This window comes from Melanotaenia boesemani, chromosome 13 (genome assembly GCF_017639745.1).
Source record: "Melanotaenia boesemani isolate fMelBoe1 chromosome 13, fMelBoe1.pri, whole genome shotgun sequence".
Taxonomy (NCBI): Eukaryota; Metazoa; Chordata; class Actinopteri; order Atheriniformes; family Melanotaeniidae; genus Melanotaenia; species Melanotaenia boesemani.
The window spans coordinates 17,624,379-17,635,581 of NC_055694.1; positions in this window are offsets into that span (position 1 = coordinate 17,624,379).

Genomic DNA, 11,203 nt, shown 5'->3' on the forward strand with positions numbered 1-11,203 from the left:
TTACTTATCAAACGGTGCTCCAGCACCTATCAAACAAAGCCGGTACTGCAGCTTTAAAGCTCAGAGGGTTCTCACTTCACACATACACAATTGTTTGTTCATTCAGAGACAGCGTAGTAAAAATGGTGGCACAAATATGACAGCTGCCACGTATGTGGATCCACGGCAACAAGATATAAATGGCTCATTCTAAGAGATATTAACACAAGTTATTTTATTAATGTGATTAGACAACAACAGAAACACAGTTATCTTAAATTTGTCTGTCATTGACCTTTTATTTTGTTACACACTACACATTTAAAGAAACACCCACATTTACAAACATTTTGGAGTCCATCATTTTACAGTAGGAGAGATTATTATTAAGTGGAAAATACTCAACATACCATATTTCCAAGGGTGGATTTTCCAGCATCCTGTACAGTGTTCACAGAAACTGCAGAAAACTAAAGAGGAACTCTTCATACACTAGAGGTCTAAGTTAGCATGTTAAATGTTACAGTAATGACAGTACAATTAGAAAAAGACTGAACATGTACAGCTTCTCTCTGAAAAGAACATAACAGCATGACTTGGGTTTACAAAGTCAAGACCAAAGTGGACAAAATTTTGCCTAACTACTAAGGCTTGGGTGAAACTGGGTCTTGCCACAGGAATGTCTCAGAGTTCTGATCTGAACCTGACTGACCAGCTGTTGTGCAGCCTTTGGAGGGCTGTGCATGAACAAATGCCAACAAACCTCAAATAATAGAAAAACATTTTAAAGATAAGTGGGCCAAATCCCTCCACAATGACAGGAGAGACAGACAGTTCCACAAGTTGTGTAATCATGGGTTGTATTTAGTTTTTCACATACACACATAAATGATGAAACAGTATATGATGTACCATTGTTCATATAAGTTTAGATTAAAATTATTTTAAGACCTGGGAAAAACCAGATGATTTTTTTTAAATGTTCTGCTGATACATAAAATCTCACATCTGAAAGCACTTTCTCCTTCGTTTAACTGTAATGTGGTTAGTATAAAGATCCCTGACACAGAACATGAACATGAGCAATTATCTCCACATACACTCTCTGGTGGACTTGATGTGCCTTGTCTGCCTGGACCCCAATTAGATGTTTGAGTCCTGGACACCTGCTGGCAACCAGTGACCTTTATTAACAGTAACGTCACCATGAACTGTGAAAAGGAGGACCTTTTATGTTTCATTTGTTTCCTGCTGGAGTTCCAGTTGTAATAAAGCCAGAAATCTCTGTAATTATAATAAAAAGAGGATGCTGCTTTAAGAAAAATTGTTTTCCAAAGCAGGGACAGACATGGAAAACCTTCTCATTGAAAGGTTATTTTATTCATTTATTTAGGCACTAATTTTTAGATACACAAACAAAGTAGTTCTAATTGGATTTACATAAATTTTTCAGCTTAACTAAAGGGTTACAGAGGAGAGAGAAGGATTCTGAAATTTGGACTGACTGGTGTGTTCAGACCAAACACATAAAGTTACATTCCTTTCATTTAGCAGACACTTTTCTCCAAAGGGACTTACAGTGGTTAGGCAGTAGCATTAAGGGTCTTGCCTAAGGACCCAACTGGAAGGTGTTAATATCCGTCCCCTGGAGGAATCGAACTATGGTCTCCCATGCGGGAGACAAATGCTGCCAGCTGAGCTATCAAGCAGGAAAAGTTGACTCAGAACCAAAAGATTTGTTCTCAACTGGGACCCATCAATCTGATTCAGGTGTCCTGCAGCAGGAAACATTCAAATCCTGCAGGACAGCGGCCCTGAAGGATCAACTTATGACACCCCTGGTTTACATGGAACACTTTTCATCTGATTTAACATTAAATCAGCAACACAAAACTGAACTGTGGAGCATACAAAGTTTTAGCTGGAACAAATAAACTGCAAAAAGCGGAAAGAGTTCAAGATTTTTTAGCATTTCAACTCCAAAAGACCCAAAACAATTACTTGTTCAAGCAGATATCTCATCAGATTTAATCTTTTTTGTTGTCTTTCTCTTCTTCTAAATCAGTCCACTTTGTGAATGTTGATGAATCTGTACATCATGTAAACACACAACTGATCACTTCATCCAGCATCCATGTAAACATGTCAGCTGGAATGTCAAAATAAAATTGATTTTATTCAGCTGAAATATTAGTCCATGTAATCACAGCTGCTGATCATTATCACTGCAGTTTTGCAAAATCCCCTAGTCAAAACAAAATCCACAGAAACACTTTAAGACAATTTACTGAATCATTATCTGTTCATAACAAAGACAATATTTAGGCTTATAGTTTAAAAAAAAAAAGTCCAGAAAAAGAAGTACAGGAGGGACATCAGAAATCTATTTTAGGAGAACTGAAGATGGCAGTTATGGGGCTTCTGCATCGCTGAGGACAACTAGATCACCCAGATTATCAACACTGTATTTTGATACATCTTAAGAACATATAGTGAAAATTAGTTAATTTATTATAATAGATAAACACTGTGAAACTATTATATAATTAATATAATAGTTTCACAGTGTTTATCTATTATAAGATTTAAACACACTTTTTATCATATTCATTGATTAACCAAGCAAAGCTTCACATATATAAACTTTTAACACACCTGTAGGTTTTAACTAACATGTTATATCATTGTGTAACATCTGTGTGACTAGAATTTATACAGCAAAATAAAACATACCATGTGGTCCAGCTGGAATAAAGGATGAATCCATTTAGACTACGTACCATTATCTAAGCCTGTCTTTTATTTTCCCATCTCACAGTAAGATGTAACGTGTTTTAATTGATCAGCCTCATTGCTGATATTGATCACATAGAACTTTCAAAGAATCTTCAGTTGCTGAAACAGAAACTCTCTCATATTACACGTAACTAGTTCACTATCGGCATGTGATTAATGGATCTGTAAAACTGTTACATCAGCAGACGTTCTGTTTATTACACATTTAATTTACCTTCAACTTTGAGTGGTAAAACATCACCTGTGGAAACTGACTTCACCTGGTGAAATTTGAGTTGCTCCACTCTGCCAGGTTGCAGACAGACTGTCTTTAACATGTCTGTTAAAGATGGTCCGTGTGGCCACCGGTGTCAGATGGAGTTTGATGCAGAACCATAACCATCCGCCCCTGCTGGCAAACCTGGTAACAGGGGGCAGAATTTCATCACTGCAGCAAGTATGACCAAAAAGAAAATAGCAAACTGAGCAAGAACCATAACCAAAAACGGTCTATCTAACCAAGTTTACGATCTTAAACCTTACTGCCTTCTGTGGTCGGTCAACGTGAACCTCACTCCAGGGGTCCAGCACCAGTGGAAGAGAGACAACTTTTCTGGGGGGGCATGGTTTATAAAGAAGTAGATAATTCTACACCCACGGAACATTCTTGTTTGCTTCATCAGGCTGTGATTTGCAACTGAGGATCAGCACCTCCAAATCTCAGACCATAGACCTCCCCCAGAAAAGTGTGGGGTGCCCTCACTGGGTTGTTAATGAGATCCTGCACAAGTGGTGGAGTTCAAGTATCTGCATCTAGTTTCCAAATCCCCTAGGGTCTCTTAAAGCTAGAGGTCATATAACCCACCCACGGTCAACGCACACTGTTGCAATTAGCAACAGATACGTATATCGATATTTACAAATTGAACATTAAAAGATTGTAGGTAGAACTATAACTACTTGATGAAAGATGCTGATGCCTTAATGACTCCTTTCCTACCTGATGTGGGTGGCAGTGTCATTAACGTATTTGGCAGTTAATGTGCTCTGGTCATGTCACTGTTCAGATATTCAGATGGAGAGCAGCTCTGAAACAGCCTCTCTGTAAAGACAGCTGGAAAGCAGAGGCCTTGAGCAGACACTCATACTTGTAAAAATTATTTTGATGTTTAGCTGATTTTAGAGCCAAACCAAATGTGCACATGAACAGTAGGCTGCAAGAGAAGCATGTGTCTGCAGACCTGAAGACCTGCAGTTCTGGACCCACACTTCTAGACCCCTAGTTCCCAACAGCGCCCTTTGTTTCTATTTCAGTGCAGATAAATATGAACAAAAATCAGAGTAAAGGCCCATTTATGCTCAACGCACGAATACACAGACAGATGGACGTAACCGACCTTACGGAGACACCGCCCAAGTATATGTCCAGCATTATCCTTCAAAAGACATGAATATGATTGCACACGGCTATGAATAATTGCATGTTTTGTTTCCTTTACTGTCCATCGGACTGTTGTGCTTCCATATCTCAGTGACTAACTGAGGTATTGGTAAACCAGTTGGAAGAACAGGCAGCAGAGTTGCTTTGTTATAGGCTTTTTGGTTAATGACTATGGTAGAAAAATATGAGAATATTCTGTTATGACATTGCACCGAAACAACAGGCCAATTCAGGTAATTATGCAATCTCGAATTTCAGCATTTAAATATGTTGTTATGTTACATAAATAAACTCATACAAAATGTTGAGTGTTAGGCTGGAAATTCAAAGTTATTGATATACCTATCAGGCTACGTTATATGAACACTACTGTACAGCACCTGGCTATGATTAAGGGAGAGAACATGGTTTAGTGTTACAGTTATTACATAACTTTCACTTCCTCAAAACCTCTTATTAATTTACATGGTGGCTATTTCAGCTAAAGAATGTACATGTAGTGATTTCTAGAAATGTAAAACGTTTATATATCTCTAGGTGGACTTGGCTGGCGGACTCAACTTAAAACATGCACATGCACCCCCCCCCCCCCCCACACACACACACACACACACACACATGAAAACACACACACATGGGAGAGCAGGGAGTGCTTTCCATTAGTGAGCCAGAAGAGACTGGCCTTCTGCTGAACACATAATGGTGCTTTGGTGGGCAGGGTAGTTGACTTTAGAGTAGTTGACTGTGAAATAATTCTTTTGCTCTTCACAGATCATTACTTTTATGCCTCTGCTCACAAGGCCGGATTGATTTTGCTTCTTGTTTGGGATTTTATTTGTATGGTTTTTTACTTAAAGGCAGTCATGGCCATGAAGCACAGTTGCTAAACAGTTGTAAGCAGCTGTAAATAAGTCATTGATTGCAATGGTGCTGTTGTAGAGATGTCTTCTATTTAAAGAATTAATTCTTGTTTATGTCATTGCCCTCATGTTGGGGATATAATCAGAGATAGCTCAGTTATTATTAGTTATTATCAAGTATGTAAGGACAATTATTTATGTTTAATGAGATTATTAATGAAAGTAACAAATGGTAAGGCACTACCAGATGAATTGAGAAATAATAACTAAAGTGTGGTCTTAGTATTGAGTGTCTGATGTTCTGTATATGTTAATACATGAAAGATCTGACACTTACTGAGCAAACAGTGAAGGTTTGACTCCAGCATACAGAATCTGGGAAAGTGAATTCATGTGAAAATTCAGCATCACCAACATGCAGATGATGAAGTTCAACCAGATTATCTACACTTGGACCCACTGCTGTACACAAAGATGCCTTCACAGATTCAATAACACCATTGTATCACTCACTCAACATACCAACAAGCAAGTAATGCACTTAATGTGAACAGTTCTTTTTCTATGCAAATTTTACAGATATAGTCACACCCCTACACCTATTGCACACACCCCAAAATACTAAAAATAAATATGTGAAAACTAATTAAACACCATTTGCACAGTCTCTCCAGCTTCAGGTAGTGTTATTTAGAGTGTGACTGATTAATTTTTATAGCATTTTATAGTTTGATATAGTTTATACAATTAGACATGAAGACAGCAGTCTGCTATGGATGAAAAGCTGCTGGAACACTTGTCACAGTCAAGCAAATCTTGTTCCCCCTTGTTCTGAGGGTCTGGCATCCATGGGAGAAGCTTTTGGTCAAGACTCAACTTTGAACCCATCTGAAGTCTGTAACTTACCTCAGACAAAAAAAAATCTTTATCAGAGGTGACCACTTGGGACCCACACAAGAAGAGAGGACATATATTAAGGAGATGCTGACAGAGAGGGGGATAGATCCGACAAGGGTGATCTCAATCACTACAGATGGTGCCCCAGTCATGATGGGAAGAGAAAAAGGGGCCACGGATGAAAGAAGATAACCCAGATCTTGTTGCATCCCACTGTATCATCCATCAATATAATAATAATAATAAAACTCATCAACTTCCTCAGAGTTCTTCCTCAGAGCATCATCATCCCATCAACATCGTCAGTTGAGGGATTTTTTGAGAGAAGTTAAACACAAATGACCTCCTGCTGCACAACAATGTAAGATGGCTGAGTAAAGGGAACACTTTAGCTCGCTTCCGGTCCATTCAGAAAGAAAAAGAAGGTTTTTTACAACAGCTCAGGAGTCAGAGAGCCACACAGTTTTTACTGTTTTTGCAAGATGAGCACAATATGAACATGGTGGCATTATTTTTTTTTACATCACAGACAACCTGAAGTAAGTAAGTTTATTTAAATTTTTTATTTTTTATTTTGTTTTATAAGGTTTATGTATTTTAATTGTTTATCATTTGTTTACAGGAAGCAACAGAGACCTTCAAGTGAGCAGATGCTGCTTCTCTACAACTGCAGCTCACTGATCTGCAAGCAGATGTTGCACTTGGAGAGCATTTTGGAGCAAGTGACCCTGCTTTCTTACCAAGGTAGCCCTAAACATCTTTACCTGCATGTTTGGCTCAACCTACAACAATGAGTCAGCATTCTCTGTCATGAACTACATAAAAAACAAACACTGTTCTAGGCTCACCAACAAACACCTTCAAATGTGCATGAGAATGGCTCTGACCACATTCAAACCCAGATTCAAGCTGCTGACAGAACAGTCACAAGCACATTTCTCCCTCTGAGAAAAAAACCTGTAGTTACAAAAGAATGTAAAAAAATTCTGTTGTTTTAAAGAGGTCCAGTTTTGTTTTATGTTAAGTTTCAGTCCACTGTTACTTGAAATTAGGCTTCCACTTACACATGTGATGTGTTTCTTAAAAAGCTGGCCTCAAATGCCTCTTCAGCAGTTTGAAAGTTATACTATTGTTGTGTTAACTGTATTAGGAAAGAATAGAACATTAAGAGAAAGGAGACTACTTAAAACTTGTTTCCAGAAAGAAGCACTTTTGATTTAGTTATTTTGAAGAAATATATTTTTTTATTAGTTGTAAAGCAGGCCTGATGTTCACTCTGTTTGCTATATGTGTCTTAATGTGAACACAAAAAACAATAATTACTAAAATGAAAGAAATATACGGTGGTGATTTGGTTGATATGGATGGACATGGGATGCAATTTATTTTGAGGTTCGGACCTTGTCATGGAAAACAATTTGGTAACAGAACCCAGTGGAATTTTAATTGATTACCACTGATATAAACAAATAAATAATGAAGGATGAATTCTGTCAATAACAGAGCTCAAATAAAAATTCAACCAGGACAACTTGCTAAGAGGCATTCATCTACATATTAGGTGTATTATATGCATACAAGGGTTTGGGGGTCTATTTGTTAGAGTAACATGATAAATTCATGGCTACCTTGAAAATAAGTTCAAAGTGTAAAACTGCCAAATCCCACAGTGGACTGAACTGTCTGTCAAACAACCATGAATTATCACTGTCACATATAAAGACCTCAAAAAGGCAGTGTGAAGATTGTCTGAGAAAATCACTGTGTGTGAATATGTGATTGAATGAGAAACACACCCACCTGGCTTTAATTGGAACCATATTTGTTTTATGATTAGATCTTTTAATTAGGGTCACTTCATAAAGAAACTCATTGTTAGTGCAGTTCCTTAGTCTGGGCTACATGATGTGTCAAATATGTGAGTCCACATATGAGAAAGAGAACAGAGCCCCAAATGCTCCATCTGCATAGCAGCCAAGCTCCATTTCTGTTTTCTTTTTTTTTCTCATCTGTCCATGCTGGAGCTGGATACATGACAGTGGATGCTGACAAACAGAGAATGAACTGCATAACGCTTTGATATGTTTGATGAGGCGACACATTTGATACCGCTTCAAAGATTATTTGGTTTCTGATTCATTGATGTTTTTAAAGTGTTTTTAAACCATTTCAGTACATTCAAAGATAGATTTTATTTCTAAAGGGAATGTCTTTACATAAATGGTATCTTGAAGCTCAATAATTATACATAATTAATAAATTCTTAAAAAGTGCATTAGTTTTTGTTGACAATAAAAACTTAATTTAACATTATTGCAGTAACTGATTTACATCCTCTCAATGTCATAGATTAATTAAATATGTGATATTCCAGCAGATAAGATAGGTAAAGATGATCCTTTTTCCACCAGGCTGCACCAGTAAATCAAGCGGGGAAATGGCTCTGACTGAGCCCTTCTCCATGGAAACTGTGTTCACTATTGTCATGACAACCTTCAATGGAGGGGAAAAAAATAAAAGGAGCAAGGGGAAACGATAAACGAGAGTAATCAGGGATGGCAGCTCAAGCCCTGACAGATTTACTCTCTCAACTTTCATCTCTGCCTGTTTCGCCTCTTCATGAGTTTATCATATTGTTTATGTATCACATTCCCATGGATCTGTCTGTCCTCATTCTGCCAGGCTCCACCCAGCAGGTGATGTTAATTCAATAATGGAGCCACTTAGGTGTGTAAAACTATTGACCGCTATGATGGCCGCTTTGCGGTGATAGATTTATCAAAATACATTATAAGGCAATAAATAAATGATCCGGACAGTTATTACTTGTTAAAAAGTCCTCCAGGAGATATCATGATCTTTTGTGCATTTATCAGGATCAAAAATGCAGCATCATCACCCTACAGTGGTTTATTCTTTCAGCAGCAAAAGTGTCTGTATGAGTTCATTTAAGAATAGTACAGTAAAGAAAATAATTAATGCATCTAGATGGTGAAAAACGTTTTACTTAAAATTCCCAAATTGTTACATATGAGCTGTTTATTGCATTACTTTGTCAAAACTAAGACTTAATAAAATTCACATATGTGTTAGAATAGTATAAGATTAACAAGGTTAATATTTTGAACTACTTTTTACATTGTAAATATTATACATATATATATAATATATATATATATATATATATATATATATATATATAATATATATATATATATATATATATATATATATATATATATATATATATATATATATATATATATATATATATATATATATATATATATATTATTTCTTAGTTTTATTACCATGTTGTTTTTGTTTTTAGTGGTAAATGGGTGTGCACAGCCTTGGATGCTTGTATGACTGCTTTTCACTGCCATCTTGCATGTGCATGTGTTTGAGTTAATTTGATCTTGAATGAAATAAATTGAGAGGGGCAAACAGTTTAAAGATAATGGTGCTGCCTTGATTTCTCAGTAACAAAAATTTAAAGTGGCCTCATCCACACATTTAAGTACATTTTCTCATGTTTTGCGAAACTACTCAGGCAATTGTGTTTTTATGAATGTAGCAGTTTTCTTGTTTATATATGAGGAAAATATAGTGAAACACTTTACTGTGCCCGAGAGAAATTATAGGTTGTATTAAAGTAACATGAGTAAATGACAGCGTTTTTCAGCAGAAGGTAGGACACTGGCCAGTGTCACTACTGGGAGTTCACAGTTCTGACAGCCTGAGGGAAGAAGTTCCTCCCGAGTCTCTCTGTGTTCGCCTTAATGAGCCTTAGGCACTGGCCAGAGTGCAGCCACTCAAACACACGGTTGTTAGGATGATGAAGGTCTTTTATGATTCTTTTCACTCTGGTTGTTGTTCTACTCCTCATAGGGCAGCTGGATAGCTCAGCAAATACATCTGTCTCCCATACAGGAGACAACAGTTCAATTCCCTCAGGAATATTGAATATTAGCACCTTTCAGTTTGGTCCTTATGCAAGACCCTTAATGCTACTACCTAACCACTGTGAGTCACTGTTAGTGTTTTGGATAAAAGCATCTGCTAAATAACTGTATAATGTAATGAACATGTCCCGCTCCCTCTGGTCATGACCAGTATTGTTCCCATACCACTGGGTGATGTTACCAGTCAGAACACTCTCCACCAGTGTAAGACATCCTCATGATTTTCAGAGAGTATCTGAACTTCCTCAGCCATCTCTTTGTAAAAACTTCACACAAACTATGTAGTCCTGAATGAATTCCTCCTAAATTGCATTTTAGACTTTGCAGCAGTTACTGAAGGTCTGTTTTTTCTGATAATTGAAACATTTTCATTGAAATTGTTATACACATCCTGTCTAGGATTGACACAACACATTCAACTGTAACTTCAGTCATTGTAAAAAACTGTATTCTTAATATTAAATGCATCTCATAAATCATCAATATAATAAAACTGATACATCAACAGCTATAAAAAAAAAATTCTGCATCCACGTTTCAAAAAACTTCAAGAAAGACGGGTGAGCATTGTACTTTATGTTTTTGTTCTTCTTCAAATTAACCCTTTAGGTCAGCCAAATGCTACATTTAAATTTTTTCCTTTCCCTCTTTTTCTGCCTGAAAACTCTCCCAGTCCACAGGAAACTCAAAAGATAGCGTGAACACTGCGCAAGTGTTTTCTCATTCGTGTAGTATTGATGGTTTAGACTCACCCCTGACATGTCTCCCCTTCCTGCACAATGCATCTCTAAACATCAGAAAGTCTCATGGGGAGAAACATAAATGATCGTCTTGCTGGTCTGACACAAAAGCGTGTGATTGTGGACCTGTATGCGGTATTTCTTTGTATGCAATATACTGAGGGAGAGGAGGATGGATAGAGCATTAATTAGTGTTGCCTGTCATCTCAAATCTCCATGGCGATGTGTTCAGTATGCCATCTACACCTTTGATGCATAATCATGAAGGCACAAGACAGCAGGAGGAGTCACATCTGTGTCTGCTGTTTCCACTCTGAGCAGGAACAATGTGTAGTCTGGTGGCTGATCTATAAATAGCTGTAGATAACAGAGCAGCGCAAGGTACAGCTGGAAACTCCTCATTTAATAATAACTAGAAAATGCCTTTCAGAGCATTTTACTGAATCCCTTAAGCTAAGTCTGAATGTTGGCTGAATCGTCCAATGTCTATTAAATATTTTAAAGTTTGAATGGTATCTCTAGGTATAAATAAATTATTGGAATCAA